The sequence below is a fragment of the Rhipicephalus microplus genome, unplaced genomic scaffold (assembly GCF_043290135.1).
Source record: "Rhipicephalus microplus isolate Deutch F79 unplaced genomic scaffold, USDA_Rmic scaffold_19, whole genome shotgun sequence".
NCBI lineage: Eukaryota > Metazoa > Arthropoda > Arachnida > Ixodida > Ixodidae > Rhipicephalus > Rhipicephalus microplus.
The window spans coordinates 3,995,087-4,017,346 of NW_027464592.1; the positions used below are offsets into that span (position 1 = coordinate 3,995,087).

Consider the following 22,260-nt stretch of genomic DNA (forward strand, 5'->3'; position numbering starts at 1 on the left):
TCAGCTGCAGGCTTTATTGCAGCTCGAACAAGCTGAAATACGGCCTGTTTCTAAGTGAAAGTTAGTTCCTTCACAGCTGAACAATCGTCGCATTCCAATTTCGTAATACTTAGTAATATTCTGAGGAACCGGTTTATTCGGCCAGGCTCGAGCTAAATCATGCTGGTGATGATATTTTTAGATAAAGATGTACAGGTGATGATGATTACAAAGAGAATAAAGAGTCATTCGCTTGTCGCGCTCACACTAATTCCCCCGCGCGGTGAAAGCGGCTGCCTGGTCGCTTGACAGTATTATGAAATGCATCGCGCATAAGGCTTTTAACGAGATACGAGCACTATCTCTGTTCTTCGGCAACGATGATCAGGACTGGCGCTAAGAGGAGAAACGCGGTAATTGACAGGAGATGTCTGTTCGACCACCGTGTATGGCCCAATGAAGCGCCTGATGAATTTGTCGCATAGGCCGGGGACGCGTAGTGGAGTCCATAGAAGAACTTCGTCACCAGGGGAAAAACTCGCAACACGGCGAGACGAGTCGTAGCGAGATTTTCGAGTGTCTTGAGAGAGGCCGGTGTTAACACGGGCCTGGTGACGGCAGTGTGCGAGACGAGATAGGAATTCTTCAGAGAAAGGAGCCGTGGAGGGGGCAGGGGCCGAAAGGAAAGAGACATCCAGAGCGAAACTTGGCGAGTGACCATGGACGAGAAAAAAACCGAGAAAAGCCGGTAGTGCGTTGAGCAGCCGTATTATAGGCGAATGTCACGAAGGGTAGAATTGCATCCCAGTTCGTGTGGTTGGGGTGAATGTACATGGCGATCATGTCCGATAGGGTCCGATGAAACCGTTCAGTCAATCCGTTGGTCTGCGGGTGGTAGCTATAAGTGGTCTTGTGAACAGTGTTCGAGGCACGCAAAACTTGCTCGACAATGGAAGATGGGAAGACTTTGCCACGATCACTGAGGAGAATGCGTGGAGCTCCATGATGCAAAAAGATGTGGCGAAGAAAGAAATCGGCGATCTCAGTGGCAGTTCCAGATGGTATAGAAGCTGTTTCTGCGTAGCGGGTAAGGTGGTCGACTGCCGTGACAATCCAGCAATTCCCATTGGATGATATAGGAAGAGGGCCATACAAGTCGATTCCAATGACTAGAAAAGGTGAGGCGGGACAAGGAAGAGGTTGCATTAAGCCAGCCGGAGCAGTTGTCGGTCGTTTTCGCCGTTGGCAATGGACACAGGAGGCGACGTGCTTAGCGACGGCTCAAGAGAGGCCAGGCCAAAAACAACGACTTCGAATTTTGTCGTAAGTCTTGTGGAAGCCTAGATGAGCAGCGGTTGGATCATCATGACAGCTTCCAGAACTTCACGTTGCAGAGAACGTGGGATGACGGGTACCCACTTGTTGCCATCGATGTGGTAAATGTAGCGACATAAAGCATCACCGACGAGCTTAAATTGTTCAAGTTGTCGACGGAGTCTGGCGTTTGGAAGAGTAGTAGAGCCGGGCAAGCGGTCAACAATGGTGTGGCAGTATGGGTCGACACGTTGTTGTGAAACAAGGACGGATAGGGTGGCAGGTGATGAACTTAGCGCTGCGATTGGAGAGGTGCTGTCGTTTTGGAGTATCGATGGTGAATTGCTTCCGCTGGGCAAAAGACAGCGCGATAGAGCATCAGCATCTTGATGCTTCTTCCCAGATCTGTAGGCGACATCGAAATCATACTCCTGCAAGCGAAGCGACCAAGGCGACCCTATAAGTTTTTCAGCGATGAAAACCAGCATAGGGCATTATGGTCGGTCACGGCGGTAAAATGCCGGCCGTGAAGATATGGTCGGAATATTTGCACTGCCCAAACAACAGTAAGGCACTCCTGCTCGGTGATAGTGTAGTTCTTTTCTGGAGCGGTAAGAGCACTACTTGCATAAGCAACGACGCGTTCGCGTGAGTTTTTGTCACGCTGCAAGAGTACCGCACCAAGACCATGACCACTTGCGTCGGTGTGAAAGATGGTGGGTGCGGTGGAATCGAAATGGCACAGTACCGGATCCGACGTGAGGGCTTGCTTCAATGCCGTGAAAGCACTTTCGCAGTCTTCGGACCAAACGAAGGGGACGTTCGTTGCGAGGAGTTGATGGAGCGGAGGCGCAAGTTCCGCGAAACCACGTATGAAGCGCTGGAAGTAAGAAGATAACCCAAGAAAGCTGCGCAGGTCCTTTTGACGTAGTGGACGAGGAAAATCGAGGACAGCGGCAAGCTTCTCGGGGTCGGGCCGAATTCCTTTGCTGACAAGGTGGCAGAGAACCTTGATTGTCTCGCTAGCAAAGGTACATTTCTTGGTGTTGAGGGTAGATGCTACTCAAAACGATTTTCTTTAATACGAGTCTGAATTTAACACAAATTGGTATGCTAATAGTTTTTTCTCCTCTTTGCAAATATGTCATTTATTTTCATGTAGATTGCTTGGTTTTCTTTCTGCAGGTCAGATACTGCAAAATTATGGCCATTGTTATGCAACAATTGTGACCTATAAAAATTTGAGATAAAGCATGCAGATATAGCTGACTATGATCCTTTGGAACTGTAGAGTGCAAAAAACTATATTAATTTTGTGTGTAAAAAGGTAAAATACAATAATAATACAGAAAAATTTATGGCTCTAGTTGCAAAGGGCTTTTAATGTTACGTATTTTTTTAAAAACATAATCAAGCAGCACTGACAATCTGAATGGATACTTGCACTCTATGGGCCTTCATCATGCTATGTGCAAAATTTCATAGAGATAGGTCAATTCTAAAGATACGAAGTAGCGTGTATAAGAAGCACAGATCACGCAAAACTGCAAAAGGAGAAAAACGCATTTGAAAGTTTGAAACCTTTTTTTTTTTATCACAGAGTTGTTAGAAATGCATAATCTTTGGCCATAATGTTCAACAGAACTTTTAAAAGCACTGCAAGTTACTAGAACTCTCCTGCAGCATAGGTTGTGCCCTCACGGTCCTTGCGAGCACTTTCTTCTAGCCGTGCCCTTTTCACTCCACGACGACAGTGGGCCCTTGCTTCTGCTGTCAGACGCTCGGACAATCTCTTGATGCGCCTCGCATCGCGGGAATCACTGAAAGTAACTAGATCTCTAGATGGCAGTATGTTGAGCTCTTCCAGGATGTGCTCGAAAGTAGCATGACCCTTGTTGAACCACAGGATTGCCATAGCTGCGGCAGTCTCGACAACCGTTCGGGAGACAAACTTAGTCTTGGGGGCAAAGTAGCCAAATTTTGCTGTTCAGGGATTCCGATGCGTTCTGGGTTTTCCCTTTGATGCATCGAGCAAGGAGCTTCTCATCCGTTGCCGCTTATAAATGGGCAAAACAGCCAATCCCTGTGCTTTTGTCAGGAGAGGTGTGTGACGTGGTGCAGGTTCACCAAGTGCTTCAGCGCGTTGATGTTTGCACCACGATTCTGTTTCTGCAGGGCAAAACTTGTGGCTGCCAGCATTGTCAGTAGAGCATGAGTGGAAGTACGAAGCCCATACTGTAGTGTACATATCCCGTACACTCCCCCTGTTGCTTGTTAATGGCAATCTGATAGTATGTTTGGAGCTTCTGAATGGCTGGCTCTTTCATTTTCTGCCCTCGTGGTAATGGCACATGCAGCTTCCGTAGCCGGTGCCAAGTCTCTTGGCCACATGATTAGTGCAGTCTTCTTTTTCTATATTGACAGCACCATAGACTTTTGACTCTGCAACTGCACTATATGCTTTGCTGTCACTGTCACTCAGGAATGTCATGAAATTCAGTGGAGTGTCATAAGTCAATGTTCTCTGCCAAATGCGCATTGCAGCCTCCGTTTCCATGGCATGGGAGGAACAGTCTGCATTTTTTTCACAGACTGGGCCATGGAATCGCCTGCCACACTTCCTCGTCTGGGCCCATATCCTTGTGCCTACTGCATTTCAGGCAGTAATTTGATATGACCTCGAAGTCTAAGCAGAGGCCAGTATCTAAGGAGATAACTGTGCCAATCCCGTTGTGGCTTTTGTGGCCCCTCTTCTGCGAAGTGCCGTCGAACATAACAGCCACATCAGTTTCGCCTGCTACTTCTTTCGTCAACTCTCTGGATCGGCGCAAGTTTTCACTCACAGCTGTCATGGCAGCGGTGTGCACCTTCTTTGGTATCGAAAAAAATCCTCGGTGGTGCATTGGCTTTGGGAGTCCAATAATGGAGCAAAATCTCGACAATTGCTCATGCCCAATGCCGACAGCACGTGCAGCCACCACCGCCTTCACATTTACAGCAAAACTATCTCGGGAGCTCCCACTGTTGTACCGTTGGCTCACTCGGCTGCTGCCGTCCGCCGTAACACGCAGTGACGTATAGGAGCACGAAAGAACAGTTGCTGAGCATTCGCTGTTTTCGCAATGAAGTTCGAGGAGCGACGAAAGTCCCTTGCCCTTTTCTGCCGGCTCCCGAACGGCAAGTTTTTGAATACCGCAAGCAGGGCATGCCGCACCTGCCACAAGTGCTGTCAGCAAGAGGGTGTCGCACGAAACTGTCGTTGCACAAACCTCATCGCGCTGTCTTTCGTCTTTTTCGAAGAAGCCGAGCTTCTGACGAAAGAAAGCGCAGCGTCAATCCCTTCATCGCAGCCACTGTCGCTCGCGCACTCGTCGATGCCCCCGTCAGGCCTAGCACACGTAGGCGCGTTCTCGTTCGTCGCCGACGTTCGGGGCGCTTTATGCCACCTTCCCTTGAACTTGTGCCTCGTTCGAAACTTCTGCGATCTCGCGTTGCACTTTTTCGGGCTTGTCATCGCGGAAATATGCGTAGACGCGCAGAAAAGCAGGCGGACCAAATGCCGATGGCCGCCACCAACACAGCTGACAACGACTCGGTAGCCAATGGCGATGCGGCTTAGGGTGCCGCGCGTTTCAAACCGCTCAAACCACGTAATAAAAAGGCCTCAGGTTTTTTTTTTTTTTTTTTGCCCACGTACGAAACTGGCGGTCGTCGGAGCTGTACGAAGAAGGCCGGACGCAACTTTCCCAAGTGATCGCTATGGCGGGCGGCACTGCGACGGGGAGCAGCGCGCAGTCAAAGATGGCCAATATCGGCGCAAATTCACGAAATTTCGAGCCACCGCGATGCCTTCATACACATTTTTTTGTATTTTGCGGTTCGAATTTAATTTTGAAATTTTCAGATGAAAGAAGGGTTGAAGATTACAATGCAATAAAACTCGGATATACGAAAAATTTTGCTAAACGCGATTTTTCGACTCGCATCTCCCCTTAAGAGTAGATGACGTGTTCCATGATCTTGGAGCATATGCTGGCGAGGAGAATGGGACGGTAGTTTCCAGGGGAAGACCGGTCACCTATTTTGAAGACTGGAATGACCTTCCCTGTCCTCCAATCATGTGGCACTGTACCTGTGTCAAGTGAGTGCTGAAAGATAATACAAAGAATCGCACTGCACGCATATTTTGTACTTTTAGTGCTTTCGCGTTGATTCCATCAATACCGCAGGATGAAGAACACTTCAGGGAGTCAATGACCTTGACAATGCCCTCTGCATGTTTTTCTGCCACAGATAAGCTTGTCATAACGGAGCTTAAACGGGGAGTGCTGTGTTTTTCCAAATTCGATGAGGCGCCTTCTGGCTACACGAATTTCCGGGGCAAAGTCTTCACTGATGCCGTAATCTGTGCCTTTCAGTTTACTGCTAGACGAAAGGAGTGCTTCTTTATCCTTGAAGTGGGCAAATTTTACTATTATCGGTCGCCATTTCCCCTCACGATAAGCTCCGAGTCTATGGGCACGTTCTATGTCACGACTTCGAATAGTCATGCCCAGGCTTTTGTGACAGAGATCAGTAACCAGTTATTCACTAACATGCCACGCCTCGTTTCGCACATCACTGAACCCGTAAAAGATCAGGTTGCGCCTTCGGGATGTGCTTTCCATGTGGCTAATCCGGTCAGACAGCCTAGTTACCTGAGCAGCGCTGTTAGTGGCAACACTTTCAATGATTTCAAATTGAGACTGAACATTTGAAAGTGATAGTAAGTCGGATTCTATTTTGGTCAATCGCGAGCTCAGATCATTGAACGTTTTTTCATGTTCATCAAGGGTTGATCCGATTGAACCTAACTGCTCAAGCATGGCCGACTGCCCAGATTGCAACGTCTTCAGTATATCAAGCATGTCACTAGACACCACACAGTGTTCATTCCTAGGTCCAGGATTAGTCTCAATATCACCTGCTAATATCAATTTCAACAGCATTTTGGCACAATCGAGAACTACAGAGATGGAGCGCCGTGGGCTCAGCAGAACAAGTAATGATCGGCATCCAGTTCGCTTAGCGTAAAGGCAGTGGTAATTCGTTACCTGCGTAGTGAAGTCAAGCGGGTTAGGATGACCCATCGCCGGTGTGCCGCCGAGCCCACTAGGCACAGTGAGCGTCTGCCCAGGGTTTATATTGGTGCTCCAAGGAACGGTGGCGCTGTCGGAAGATAGCGTGCCCGAAATCCAAGATGCCAGCCGATGACCACGAGGCAACCGTAGTGAGAGCGTTTGGCGGTGATGCGCGCATTCCAGTGCACAGTACAGGCCGGGCTGGCGCACCCCGTCATGGCGAGGTGACGCGTTCACAGGCAGGTGGTCAGCGCCGCATGGTAGTGGAGACCGGGTAGGCTAGTCGAAGTTCTGCAGTAGCATCAGGATCCAGGGCAGCACGAAGAACTGCGTAGCGAAGAAGTCAAGTGGGTTAGGATGACCCATCGCCGGTGTGCTGCCGAGCCCACCAGCTCGGCGGCACACCGGCGAACTGTGTACTTGATGGGCAGCTGACAGGGAATCGCAAATTATTCATCGTGGCGAAAATTTTGTTGTAGCAGTATTAGACAATGCCCCTTTGCGCATGCCCAGTTCAAAAAGTTTGGCTGTGCTTGTGCTACGAGGGTGCAGGGGCTTTGTCGAAGGCCAGAAACTCTAATGTTCCTTCTCGAAGGGTGAAGGTCGATAAGACATATATAGTTGTGGCCCATGTGTATACAATGCTGTACCACCACAAGAAGGTTGGGAAACGACATGGAGTTGAGGTGAAGTTTTTGATGCTTAAGGAGCTTGCAGTCTTGTGCACGTTCGTAGGTGGCCACGAAAACAGGGTGCAAGAAGCACTACACGAAATCATATGCAGAATGCAGTGCTAAAGGGGTATATGAAATACATTTGTCATGTGGCTAAAGTTGTGTGGCACAAATGGAAAGATGTGCCAACATGTGCACGTGTGAACATGATTTCTCAGTAAAAGAAATGCATACAAATGGGCACCTACCCACCCAGTGCTCAGAGTGCAAGGGTAAACCAATGCTGGAAAATAAGAAGATATTGAGCTGCTGCTGCGATAATAGAGCAAGTAAAATTTGCAAAACGCATTACACAAGGAAGAAGGGAAATGACTGTGCCAATGAATCATCTGTTGGCTAAAGTATGAAGTCCTTTGCCACTTTTCATTGTCAAATTACTGTATTGCTCATGGACATCTTATAAAACTTCGTAATAACTGAGCTTTTGAATTTTTGTATACTGCTGTTTGTGTGTTGGGAGGCAGGCTTGATTACCTTGTTGCAAAGGCTCCTTGGTGGGGATCTACCTTACTTCTTTGTTATTTGTCTCCATAGCATGAGCTTACTTTCATTTTGTGGATTCTTCATTTTAATCTTCTTTTTTTCATGGTTGTTCAAATTATCAACCTTTAGCACTTCTCCAAAAATAGTACACTGTGCAGTCGAATCTCGTCATAGCAATCCTCAATATAATGTTTTTTTTTCGAAAATTCCCTTCCAAATGTCCATTGGTTTATTGTAAAAATGTTTCACCACTACTAATTTCAGAATATTGCATGTTTCAGAATAATTTATCGACTTTTGTCTCCCTTACATTTTCAGAACACTCCAAAATGATGAATAACGACTTTAAGAAGCTATTCACGGCTGTTAACATTATGCCCAGCTCCGTAGCTGCCACTCTCGTCATGATGAGAATGCTGACATATTTCTCTTTGCCTGCACTATTCAATTGTGCGATAGCCCTGTTGTCATCATCATCGTCTGGAACTTGCTTTTCAAGTTAGCCTTTACCCCGTCATCCTTGCTTTTGTCAGGCAGCTTGACATGCGGGCTGGTTTCTAGCCTTTTTGTTGGTGGTTGAACATTCAAGATGACCTACGGAAACGGCACGAGAGGAATGCTTAGACGGTGAAAAATGCAATACGAGACCTATTGGTTGAAGTCTCTCATAATAACTCGCTCATGCTGTACAAACTCTCACACAACCTACAGTGCTTCCACAAAGCGTGCATGCGAGCTTAGCTAATGACCGATAAGATCCGTATCATCCATTGTGGTAAGGAAACTGCGACGAGAGTAAAGACTACGACGTTGAAACAGTGCACGCAAACCAACGTGAAGAATTCGTATTAACTGCTAACATTTCGCAGTGCGCAAGAAGGACGCGCCTGCTTACCGTAATAGTTTATTTTCCAGCAGTCGAGCTGCTCACATCAAGATAGACTGCCCTCTTTTTCAAATAAACGTGCACTGGTTCTGTATTACTTCGAGTTCGTTTTTTCGCACTTATTTGAGCATAATGTGGTTGCTCGATAATGTATACACAGCATGGGTATGCGGCTCATGAGTTAATGTTTACTATTTTTGTGCAAATTTTTATTACTTTCTTTAAAAAGACTTCACAATAAAGGATAATATTTAGCGGTTCTTTGAGATTTGTTGCATCGAAATTTCACTGTGTATTCACCATTGCTGCAGATCCTTCTTATGCGTTATGGCTGCCGTGCAAAGAACACAATGTGCCACCAGTGGTCCGGGTGCAACTAGCAACTTCGATGAGGACGGCTTGCCTCATGAAGACTATGGCTGTATCTGTGCCTTGTTAATTCACTGATAATTTTTTTAGAATGGTGCATTAGTAGCTGTAAGCTATGTCTGTAGACAATTACCAGCATCATTTGTGGTCTATACTACAGTGTTGCTTGTGTCTGTACAGTCTAGTGTAGAACATACTCACGACCTTTTTTCTTTCTTGCCTTTCTTTGTTCGCTTTCTCCTGGAATAGCAAGGCAGAGACACGGCACCTGTGGTCAGCAACTCTAATGCACCTAAGGTGTCGCCTGTATAGTAACAAAGAAATTGACCTCTTCAAACAATAGAAAAGTGGGCTGCTTGGACATCATGTAATGCGTTTTTTTTTGCATGTCGTCAAAGCATTTTTGTCATTCAGTGTAGCTTAGCAACTTGAACTTGCGGTCTTACTTTTTCTTAGGGCGGCCGTCGTCGCGGTGGTGTGGGTCTCGCCATTGCAGCTCAGAGTCATCTGTACAGGACTCTCCGTACGTATTCTTTCATATTGTTTTTAAATTATTTTGTTTATTTTGCAGTGATGTTGCTTCACTTTTCATGTGTTTGCTAGAGATACCTGAACATTCAATGGTATTCTATAGTTTTTCTTAATAGAAATCTGTTATCGATAATGCATCAAGTGCTACAGCTCATTTGCCATCTAGCGCAAGGGCTGTGAGAGAAGGCAGTGATGTGACAGCTGTGCTGAATGATCGATAGTGCTACAGCCTGCTCTATTTCCACTATTCTACACCAAACAGTGTGTTTTCATAGTTTAAAAATGAAACCACAGTCTCTCGAGGCTGAAGCATACTCGCATGTATCTGTCCTCATGTGCATGCACCATGCTGCCGTGGTTGTATGTGTAGATCAAGGAAAACGAATGCGCTTGCACACTGGTAGCCGCACCACTTTTCCGTTGCATCATAAACCATTTACTTACAATGCAAGTCGCTGAAGGCAAACATGTACACTTTGATATTTAGAGAGCCCTGATGTGCAAGACGTGTTGGACCGGCAGCAGAGAATTGAGAGAATTGATTGAGAATTCAGTAAATTATTGCCTTAAGTTTTCAACTGTACAAAACCTAAGGTTTGTTGTGAAAGTACTCTGCCGAGAAAAAGAATGCAGCAAAAAAAAAAAATTAACCTTGCAGAAAGTTGCCGACTTGCATTTCAAAGCTCCTCACTTATGTGCCAGATTTCTTTGCAGCATGGCAACTGAATTTCTGCTTGCTGTATGCGCGATGTCGAAACCCATGCTGGCCGCGAACCCGAACTCGAATTTTGCACATGTACGCTCTCGTTTTCGTAAACGATGCGAGGCTGTGCATTCATAATTGAAAGGTTTTTCTGTACTATCTATCCCTTTTAAAATGTAAATAGTGCAGAGCATTTTGTTGACTCGGGACCATACTGCACATCTGTAACCACTATGAAGAGGTTTTGCAGTAGTACTCCTTAGGCCTTGCCTGCAGTCTTGCAACTTAGCGTGCTGCATCGGGCACTTTGTCCTAGAAAACTTGATAACGGGTGCAAATTAAATCGCACTGGCGAGCTTAATCAAGAGCAGCACACGTGGAACCAAATTTGGGTGCTGGGTGCTTCGTTGTGGGTGTGAGATTTTGGAAGGCCATCTTTCATGCACAGCGTGAACTAGTGGTGCAATTTTATATGCGTTCCAAATACGGACGGAGGCGGTCTATTCTATCGAGTCACTCGTGATTGGCACATTTGAGCCGGGGGAAATGCCGTGACAGAGCGTCACGTGACGGACAGAGGCGTTTCGCTCCATCGAGTCGCACGGGATTGGCTCATTTGAGCCGTGACGAATGCCGTGACCTTCTATGTCACGTGAGCCAAGGTGTCGCGCGTCAGTTTTCGTCCGTTTCTCATGCGGAGGAGAAGGAACGGTCTGAAGAATCGTCCGAAACGGATGGATTTAAATAGCTACGAGGTGGCTTGGATCGGATTTAAATGTAAGCGCTTTGCACCTTTCACTATCCGAATACTTTGAGAACATGGCGTCGCAGCGGGCCTCATGCACTTATGCTGCGATTCAATCCTCCCTCCGTTGTTGTAGCCACCCCGTCTGTTTGTCCATGACCGTTGTCGTAGACAGGCAGACAGACACACGGACAGACAATCAGACAGGCAGACAGGTAGACGGACAGACAGATGGACGGACAGACACAGACACGGACGCAGGCAGGGCAGGCAGCATCACCAAGTGCGTACTATGTCCTTGTTTGTTGTTTGTGGCACTCTTGAGCACGCTTGTGGAGTACTCACAGCTACGAAGCCATACATGCACCATGTCAGGAAAGAGGCGACTATATTCGGCAAAAACTTTTCTTGTCCTTGAAAGGAATGCTACGGGGACGGAGATTTCTGCCCATGTAGCCCTACATGAAGTAATTCAATTTACGCGCATCTCGTAATGCATCTCGTAATCTCGATGAAAAGTGGCAGGAGGCACACCATCAGTGTTTGATGTATACGCAGACTCGGGCGCCGCTTAGTCTTTGAGGTATTCATAAAAAGACGACGATACAGGGCTTTTCACGTGTCGGAAACTCGTTAAGGTAAATAAATACAACTGTCTTGTTGCTGTGCACTGCATCCTGTTTCGAACTGTTCCACATAGAAAATAAAAAAGGAACTTTTATATTTCACTTTGAAAATGTGTGTACTTTTGCGTAACTACGTTTCATGGCGATAAGATGCATGTGATTTGGCTCTGTAGCCTTCGCTTCAATGCCAGTAAAATCTGTTGCTGAGTATGGGGAAGGCAGAGTCACCAATGCTGTTGTTGAACAGCTCGCAGATGACTGCCTTGAAGCTAGCAGCTTGGATGATGACGATCGCCAGATTTATAGGGTCGATTTTATGAGGTCTCAGATATTGAACGTGGCCTTTCTGGATTCGAAAAAGAGCTGATGTATCTGTGAAAGGCTTTTCACCCAGTCCAAGCTCCGAAATGGAGTTTAAGATGTGCGTGTGAGAGATGATGTCAAACGCTGTTTCCAAGTCAAGACCCAGGATGCCTGTTACGTCGCTTGTGTTCACGTCTATGGTTTGATGTTTGAGCAGCTTGATGTCTGATTTGATGTTTGAGCAGGCCCCGGAGCTGATCGTCCATTAAGGTTTTGAAGAACTTCCCAAGCGTCGCTGGTGGACAAGGGCTCTCCGGGCTCAGTGCATGGGGGTTCAGTGTAAGGCGAGTAGTCTGAACAGCTTGAGGAGCCCATGGGTAAATATCTGTGAGCCAAACCATCCGGTATAGCGTCTTCAGAATCAAACTGTCTGGCGGCGTGTATGAGTTTTGCAATGTCTTGCCTTTGATTACTCTTTGAATGTGACTTGTTCAAAAGGTGCTTTAGCAAATTCATTTCTCTCCTATTCTCAATTAACCATCAGCAGAATTGCACACCTCATCCCACTGCTGCCTAGAGAGCGTCTGGCAGTGGTCCTCGATGGTTCGGTTAAGTTTTGCAATTTTCTCGCGAAGCCAACGATTGAGCCTCTGCCGCTTCCACTTATTGAGAAATGATTTCTTGGCCTCTAGGAGGTGTGCAAGGCAACTGTCCATCCTATCCTTTTCAAAATTCGTGTGTATCTTTTTTGTCACCTCACCAACGTCTCCCTTGAGCTGTTTGGCCCATTGATCCAGGCTAGGGGTTGAGTCTCCAACTTGCGGGCATTTTTTGCTGATATGCCGGAAGTAATCCCAATCTGTGAAACTAAACTCTCTTAAGGGCTCGCCCTTTACACTGATATGGGTAGCTAGGACATTATGGTCACTACCCAGATCCACGTACAATTCGTGCCAGGTAGCAGATTCAACATTTTTAACAAAGGTAAGATCTGGCGTGGAGTCCCTCGTGCAGGAGTTACACATCCTGGTCGGGAATGCTGGGTCCGGGGCCCCGCAGGGGCGCCTGCGCAAGTAGGCGTTTGGTGTGTAGCAACACCACAGACCCGAGCGAACGGGGGGAGGGGGGAGTTTCGGCTCCCTCCCACGCCTAGCCGTGCGTGGCTTTGCCATGTCCGGGGTGAAGGGGATCCGAGGGGTTGAGCCGACGTCGGGTGATTGGACCTTTAAGGCCCCCCGGCGGAGGCAACACACCCCTTTGGCCCCGGCTTCATGTAGACGGCACCCCTGGGCTGACCCACCCAGGGGAAACCGGCAGTCGCCTTTTCCTGTCTCTGCCTCTCTTCATCTTCGTCTTTCCCTCTTACTTTCAATCTTTCCTGATCTCTCCTCTCTTCAATTTACTTCTGTTTTTCCTGGCGGCAAGGGCTAACCTTGTGTGCCTATCCAAACTAGGGTAAACCATATTGGGTTATAGTAACTGCGTACTGCTGGTGTTGTGCAGAAATGCTCTGCCACGTCCCCTCGTTGGACTCCGTGGTGGGTGGATAGCGCCGTTACCGAAAAATACACATTTTCCTATGGGATCCTCGACCCCCTCTTTAACTGATCGTGCTTCGAAAAGGGTACGCACTGACGAAACTTCACTACTTTGGCCCCAAAACAGAGAAACTTTCCCAAAATACCATGTCCTCCACTGCGAACAATCATCTACCATAGCTAGAGCAATCTCGCCCTTCCTTGTGGCCAAGTGCTTCAGAAAGACCATTGGAACCGGTTATAAGGCCACGAAGATAGTAAGTGAAGATCTGCTTCTCGAATTAAAAGACAAGGAACAGTACAATAAACTCTCGCACCTCGTAGCCTTTGGTAACATCCCCGTCTCTGTGAGCGCACACCCTACCATGAATACAGTGAAGGGCGTGGTATCGGACGAAAATTTGACGACACTGAGTGAAGAGGAGCTCTTTGATAGATGGAAGGACCAAAGTGTAATACATGTCCAGCGCATCAAAATCGGACGTAACAACAATGAAATAGCAACAAAGCACTTGATACTCACCTTCAACTCAACCCACCCACCCACATGAGAATGTCTAAACTGGCTATGTAAAACTCCATGTCCGACCCTTCATTCCAAACCCGAGGCGTTGTTTAAAATGCCAGTGATTTGGTCATGCATTCCAGAGCTGCCGAGGACAGCTGATGTGTGCTAAGTGTGGCACAACCGGCCACAGTGCTGATGAATGTAGTCGTGACGAGGTCCTCTGTGCTAACTGCGAAGGTAGTCACCCCGCATACTCCAGAGCGTGCCCAGCCTGGAAAAGAGAAAAAGAAATAATGACTATAAAAGTTAAGTAAAATATCACATTCAGGGAAGCAACACAACGGGTGTCGTTATCATTGGCACTAAAAACACCTTTTGCCGAAGTGGTGCAACGAGGGGCGGCACCACAAAGGCCCTTGGCAGTTGCCCGGACCGCGCCTAGCGTGCCGAGGCCAATGCCACAAGCCCCTATGGCGGGAGCAGCCAGCGCTGCCCTGCCCACATTCAGCCTGTCCACACCAGTGACCTCTACAAGCTCTGGCAGCAGCCAGGGCAATCACAAGGCCAAGGGGGCTTCATCGACCCCAGCTCAGTGGGGACGAAGACTTCGTCGATAGAGGCGAAGTCTAAGCGATGCACACATCGCTCTGTAGAGCGGGCGTCCAGTGCCTCGCAAGGGGCTATGGACACCAGTTCAAGCCAAACGGCGCAGGAAGCGCCGAAGGAGCGGCGAGCTTCTCTCGACCGCCCCAAAAAGGACAAAACGCCCATTACAGGTCCTGACAAAGGCCCTGTGAATTGAGCTAATCTCCGTTTTCTCTGCACACAGCACTTTTTCCTTTTTTCCCACTATGGACAAAATCATACAGTGGAACGTAAGGGGAATACTTATAAATTTAGATGACGTTCAAGTACTTCTGAGTAAGTTTAACGCGAAAGGGCTTTGTGTGCAAGAAACGCACTTAACTCCTAAGCACAAGGTCTTCCTACGGCAATATAATATTTCCCGAAAAGACCGGGAGGATGCTGTCATCTGGTGGTGTGGCCATTATAGCTGATCGAAGTATAGCATGCCAGCACTTGAAGCTCCTAACGGCCCTTGAGGCAGTGGCCATTCGAGCTGTACTTTTTAATAAACTGATTACCATATGTTCTGTGTACATACCACCACATCAACAGCTACACAGACGTGATCTGGAATCATTAATAGATGAACTCCCAGAGCCGTTTCTGGTTCTAGGTGATTTTAATGCACACAATGTCCTGTGAGGCGATGCTCACTGTGATGCGCGAGGACGTCTCATTGAGCAGCTCTTTTTCTCTTCTAGTTTGTCTTTTAAATATAAAGGAGCCTACGTATTTTAGCCTTGCAAACAACTCGTACTCCTCCATAGATCTTAGCATTTCATCACCGTCCCTTTTACCTGTTTTAAGTGGAACGTTCTTAAAAACCCTTATGGGAGGTGACCACTTTCCAATCATCCTGAGTGCGCTGAACAAAGGTCAATTACCCCGCAGCTTCCTCAATGGAAGATTGACTCAGCTGATTGGGAAGGGTATAGAACTCTTACACACATGACATGGACTGAGCTGTCTGCCCTGACCATAGATGAGGCTGTCACATATTTTGCAGCTTTTATACTTGATGTCGCATCTAAATGTATTGCCAAAACGAGCGGCATGTCTTCTATACGGCGAGTCCCATGGTGGAACGACGCATGCAGGAAAGCACGGACCACTCAGAACAAAGCATGGGCATTGCTTCACCATTCCCCTGCAGCAGAAAACCTGAAATTTCAAGCGGGTCAAATCGCAGGCAAGGAGAACGCGTCGACAAGCTAGATGAGAGCTGGACAAAGTTTATATCGAGTATAAACTCGTACACAGATGAGGGAAAAGTGTGGAATAAGGTAAAGAAAATAAAGGCCAACAAACGTATTCCCTTCCACTTGTAAATAGCCTCGGGGAAAGCTTTGATGATCAAGCCAACTTTCTTGGCACACATTTCGAACATATATCGAGCTCCTCACACTACTCCGAATCCTTCCAGAATCGCAAGGCACGAATAGAAAAACAAAAGTTTGAAAGAAAATCCCCAAGAAATGAGGCATATAATGCACCATTCTGCTTAGCAGAACTGCGAACAGCACTCAGCTGCTGTAATACATCTACCCCAGGTTCTGACAACGTAATGTACACGATGCTGAAGGAACTACCTTCCGAAACTAAAGAAACCCTCCTCTCTGTTTATAATCGCATATGGTTTTCAGGTGTGATCCCCTCCTCCTGGAAGGAGGCTGTTATAATTCCAACTTTGAAGCAGGGAAAGAATCCCTCTACTGTATCAAGTTACAGACCTATAGCGTTAACAAGCTGCCTCTGCAAACTATTTGAAAAAATGATTAATTGCCGCTAACTCCACTACTTAGAAACAAATTGCTTGACCCATACCAGTGCGGGTTTAGAGAGGGCCGATCTACCACCGACCATCTTATACGTATTGAGGCACACATACATGAGGCTTTTTTTCATAATCGTTTTTTTTATCTGTGTTCCTTGACATGGAGAAGGCCTACGATACTACGTGGAGGTTTGGAATATTGAGACCTCTCACACATAGGTATACACGGTAATATTGTTACGTTTGAAAGAGACTGGTAGACGTTGAAAGGGGCCGATGCCTACTCCAGGCGCACCTTTTGAACAAGTGGGCATTGACTTTCTGGGCCCCTTCCCAAAATCGGCTAAGGGCAACCGATGGATAATTGTTTGCGTCGACTACCACACACGCTACTGCGAGACGGCGGCCGTCCCCTCCGCAACTGCCAGTGAAGTCTCGTCGTTTTTGTTACAGTACGTCATTCTCCGACATGGCCCACCTCGCCTGATTATCAGTGACCGTGGACGACAATTCACAGCGGATGTCGTGGAGGAGCTACTCCGTTTATGTGAATCCCGCCTGCGTCACTCGACGTCATACCACCCCCAAACTAATGGACTGACGGAGCGTACCAACCGCACCATTATTAACATGTTGTCTATGTATGTCTCCTGCGACCACAAGAACTGGGATGACGTACTCCCTTTCATTACTTACGCGTTCAACACGGCGAAGCATGAGATTACAGGCTATAGCCCTTTCTTTTTGCTTTATGCACGTTCGCCCTGGTACACAATAGACACAATATTGCCTTTCTGTGACCACGACGTCACTGTCGCTGAGACTCTCTGCCTCGCCGAAGAGGCGCGTCGCATAGCGCTACTGCGCACATTGGCATCGCAAGACAAAGCGAAGGCACGCTATGACATTCACCATCGACCAGTGATTTATCGCCGTGGTGATCTGGTGTGGTTGTGGACTCCGACGCGCAAGCCTGGGTTATGCCAAAAGCTTTTGGCCACTTACGATGGACCTTTTGTCATTGTCGACAGACTTACAGAGGTCAACTATGTAATAGCTCGTCTCACGGCGAGTGGTCGACGAGCTGCCAAAACTCAAGTGGTTCATGTTGCCCGCCTGAAACTGTACACGCCACGACAACTCAACTGACTCGTCCGGCGGCCTTCGTCTGCACGGAGAGGAATGTTGCGTACATGCACGAAGAAAAAGAAGCGTATACGGTGAATGCACTTGTGGCCGAGAACGACCGAGAGCGAGAGAGGAAGAAGAGGATCAGGAGGATCTTTAACCAGTCGGTCGCTTCTGAGCTGCCCCTCGCGACCTAATAAACGGCCCCTTTCAACATCTACCAGTCTCTTTCAAACGTAACAATATGTTCAGTGTCATTGAAAGCTATCTGTCTGATCGTACTTTCCGCGTTAGAGTGAGCAATGTTCGGTCCCGAACATTTGTACAGGAAACCGGAGTGCCACAGGGAGGGGTGCTCAGCTGTACGCTCTTTGTTATAAAAATGAATTCTCTCCGTCTGTACATCCCACGTAATATCTTTTATTCAACATATGTCGACGATGTGCAAATAGGTTTTCAATCGTGTTCTCTTGGGATCTGTGAGCGACAGGTTCAGCTCGCCCTTAACAAGGTATCCAAATGGGCTGATGAAAACTGGTTCAAACTGAACCCACAGAAAAGCACCTGTGTCCTTTTTTCACAAAAAAGAGGCTTGAACCCTGATCCTGAACTGGTCGTTAAGGGTGAGCGTCTACCCGTAAACACAGAACATAAGTTCCTAGGTATAATTTTAGATGCGAAGTTAACCTTTGTACCGCACATAAAACATCTTAAAAATAAATGCTTGAAAACAATGAATGTCCTAAAGGTGCTGTCACGAACAACAGGGGCAGCGACAGAAAGTGCCTTATGAATCTGTATAGAAGCCTTATACCTGTGCCACACGGGCGCGCAAAAAGTCTTTTAAGTAAGCGGTCTTTTAGGAAGTTGAAAGACTTTTAACAAAGAGGTGTTTGCGGCGCAGACACACGGCAGCAACGATCTCCTTTTAGTGTTTTCGTTCGAAGACGCTAGCGAAAGTGTGGCGCTAGCAGTTAAAAGAGAAGCAATGAAAATTAAACGATGTATCACGATGTACAAATTAAAGACTTGTTGCACTGCTCCTTTCTTCAAATAAATTTAAGAATAAGAGATGAAGAAACACCAATGTGAAAGTTTGTTGCACTAGTTAAGGAAGCATTCCCATAACTAGCGACGTGCACAAGTCCGTCTGGCACCACTGGGCTTTTATTCACCGTATTTGTTTTTCGCTGCTTTGACTGCTCTCGACACGTTGTGGGCGACCGTACGGGAGAAAAAGCGAGGATCGCAAGCCTCACGGCCTGCCTTCTTGCTCTGGAAAGCGAGGCAGACGCTGCAAAAGCCGCCAAGGAGAGGATAACGTGTCTGCTTCCGACCATTGCAGACGCTGCCTTTTCCGTGGGGCGCCGGCTGCTTGATCTGCGGAGTTGGCCATAGACGCTCGGACTCGGACCACATGAATGACGAGCAAACACACGACGGCCACGCTTTCTTCGCTTGTGCAAAATGGCGCGGCGCGAGACCGAGCGTCACCACGTGATATTGCCGATGCGTTGTAGCTGCTTACGAGAGTAGAAAAGGAAATAACCATTAAAAGAGTTCATTACACCTTCTGCAGGATATGAAATTTGTTTTTACAAACAGTTTTGGTGACAGAAAAATAAGCATTTGCTCTTTTTTTTCCACCACTCGAAAATTGCTGGCGCCCACTGGTTTCGAGGCTACTCATTCGGAGCCGTAAAAGAGATCGACGAACTCCGCTTACGAAAAAGACCGCTTCTGAAAAGGAGTTCGCTCTGTGCCGTGTGTCTGCTGTCAGGAACTCCTTTTCAGAAAAAGACCGCTTACTTAAAAGACATTTAAGTGCCCGTGTGACAGGGGTATTATACGCTCACGCCTTAAGTATGGGGCAATAGTCTATCACTCTGCCTCTGAAAATGTTGCTCTGAAAAGCGCTCTGAAAGTGTTGGACCCTGTTCATCATCAAGGCATCCGCCTGTCCACAGGCACCTTTTTTAGAACAAGCCCAGTTGAAAGCCTTTATGTAGAATCGGACGAGTGGTCACTCCATCTGCAGAAAACATATTCTTCCTTCATATATTTCCTTAAAGTAAATGCGAACAGTGAGCAACCGCATATTCCACCATCGAAGACCTGTCCAGCTCTCAGGTTTTTTTACAATCGACCCGCAATGGCATGCCCTTTCTCGCTGCGTGTCAGAGACCTAGCTGAAGAAACAGATGTCCCACTGCTTGTATACCACCTCAGCCCCCCCGCTCTGCGGCTCCTGCCATGGCAGTGGCAGGTCATAGACTGTGACACATCTTTCGTAGCTGTCGCAAAGCATGCCTCCCCCATACACATTCGGATGTACTTCTTAGAGCTGCAACATAAATATGACTGTCCAGAATATTATACTGATGCATCCAAGTCCCATACTGGCGTGTCCTATGCGGCGGTCGGCCCATCCTTCTCGGATGCCGGCGTTCTGTCCGCCAGCACAAGCATTTTTACAGCCGAGGCTTACGCGTTATTCGTAGCCGTTAAACACATCAAAGAATTGAATACGCCAAGGGTAGTTATATACACAGACTCCCTGAGTGTCGTAAAAGCGTTGAAAAATCTTACAAAACACAGAAACCCCATAATTATATCCCTCTATTCAGTACTCTGCGTTGCATATACTTCCAAGCAACATATCGTTGTGTGCTGGGTGCCAGGACATCGCGAGATAGAAGGAAATTTGTTGGCCGGCCAGCTCGCCACGTCAATTAACGGAAGCTCTGCCAACTCTTCAGTTGCTGTCCCTATAATGGACCTAAAACGAAACATACGAAAAAGCTCAGGGCTTACTGGCAGAAGTTATGGGATCTACAAACTCGTACAAGTTACACTTGATTAAACCATACCTCGGTAACTGGCCACCCACGTCAAAAACACTCCGTACAGAGGTCAGTCTGTCGGCTTAGAATAGGACACACACACAGCGCGCACACACACCTTTTGTCCCGTGGTGACCCACCCAGCTGTCACAGATGTAGCCGTCTACTTACCGTACTCCACATACTCCTTGAATGCTCTGAGCTAGAGGCTTACAGGAAAAAACATTTTCCACTAGCGTACAAGGAACACATACCTCTTCACCCAGCTATGTTTATTGGTCGCGAACCTCTTTTTAAATATAATGCATTGAATGCATTATTAAAGGAAGTAAATACTTTCCATGTTATCTACTCAAGTGATCAGTAGCACAGGCTCTGAAAGTAGGCTGCTGCTGTGGATGCTACATCCAAAGGGAGCACCTGTCTCCCAGCCCTTGGGACCAAGGGCGCTGGCGAGGTACTGGTGCTAATATAACACTCCTATTCTACGGCGTCATCATAACGTAAGACTCGTTCTTACCTGGCATGCTTCACTTCACTTTCATGATTTTAATAAATGTCTTACGCACCTTTAAAGCGCAGAATCTTAGGCCCTTTTACAGCCATTTAACATAACCATTGCTCTCATCCGATATTATTTCCTGGCACTCTTTGGCCATCAATGGCCCTTGGCGTCATTAAACCACATATATCATCATCATCATCATCTGGGTCCGTGGCCAGGGTGAGGTTTAAGTTCGCCGCTGCTTGTCACAAATCCTCACCTTTACAGGATGACCGCAGATAACCCCAAGCCTGATGAGGAGTGTTGAAATCACCCGCAACCACAAGCGGGGAGATACCAGCCCTGGTGACAGCCCTACTCGAGAGTGCCGCAAACATTTGTCTCGAGTCATTTCGTGAACTATATATATGCAGAATGAAAACACTACTGTTGAAATAACTCCCCCCCCCCCCCCAAATAATTTCTCCACCAATAAGTGTTCCACCTTACTAATGTTCATTGAAAGATCATGCGAGATATTGGTGTATCTCTTAGATACGAACATGCAAATGCCCCTTCGTCTGTCTCCACGAAGTGCGCGAGATGTGTAACCCGGCAGCATGGCAGAATCCGAAAGAGTCTCCTGAAGCGAAATGACGTGCGGCTTTTCAAAGTGAGAACGAATGAACTGCTGAAGAACTGCCTTCTTGCAAGTAAATCCCCAGCAGTTCCATTGCCAAATCCTGAGTTCTTTAGGCGGACGCGCCCTGGTTAGGCTCGAAAAATGTGCCTGCGTTCGAGCACGTTGACCTTAGCGTCCAACGCACAGAAGTTAGCATCCAACGTATTGACCTTAGCATCCAGTGCGCTGAATTTGTCCGCTAAGGTATCGACCTTAACATGAACCAATGCGACTGTTTGGCTAAGTGACTGGAACATGTCTCTGATCTCCGTTTTAAAACTGCAGTTCCTCATGAAGTGCGTGCCTTGTCAAAGCCCTGTTTTTGGCTGGACAACAGTACACTACACTTTCATTGGTGTTTCAACGGGCGTCTCCGCGGGTTTTTCTACGGGCGTTTTCATGGCTGTTTCTATAGGCGTTTCCACGGGCGTTTCCATAGGCGTTCCCCCGCCACGGTGGTCTAGTGGCGGTGGTCTAGTGGCGGTGGTCTAGTGGCTAGTGGCTCGGCTGCTGGCCCGCAGGTCACGGGATCGAATCCCGGCTGCGGCGGCTGCATTTTCGATGGAGACGGAAATGTTGTAGGCCCTTGTTCTCGGATATGGGTGCACGTTAAAGAACCCCAGGTTGTCGAAATTTCTGGAGCCCTCCACTACAGCATCTCATATTTATATGGTGGTTTTGGGATGTTAAACCCCACATCAATCAATCCATAGGTGTTTCAATGGGCGTTTCGAGTCTAGTGACCTGAGGAGGTTGTGGAGCCTCACTCTTAGCGTTATTAGCATTCTTAAGTGCGACTATCTCTACTCTAAGTTGCGCGGTCGCCTTCTTTAGTGCAGCATTCTCCCTTTCCAGCTGAATAATTCTATCATTGTTCTGCTCT

The 22,260-nt window shown here is 47.4% G+C and overlaps 1 protein-coding gene across 1 annotated transcript in view; it reads left to right on the top strand.

The window, feature by feature from the left end:
• Positions 1-22,260, top strand: part of LOC142785203 (uncharacterized) — a 103,500-nt gene that overhangs the window by 32,555 nt on the left and 48,685 nt on the right. The window lies entirely within an intron of this gene.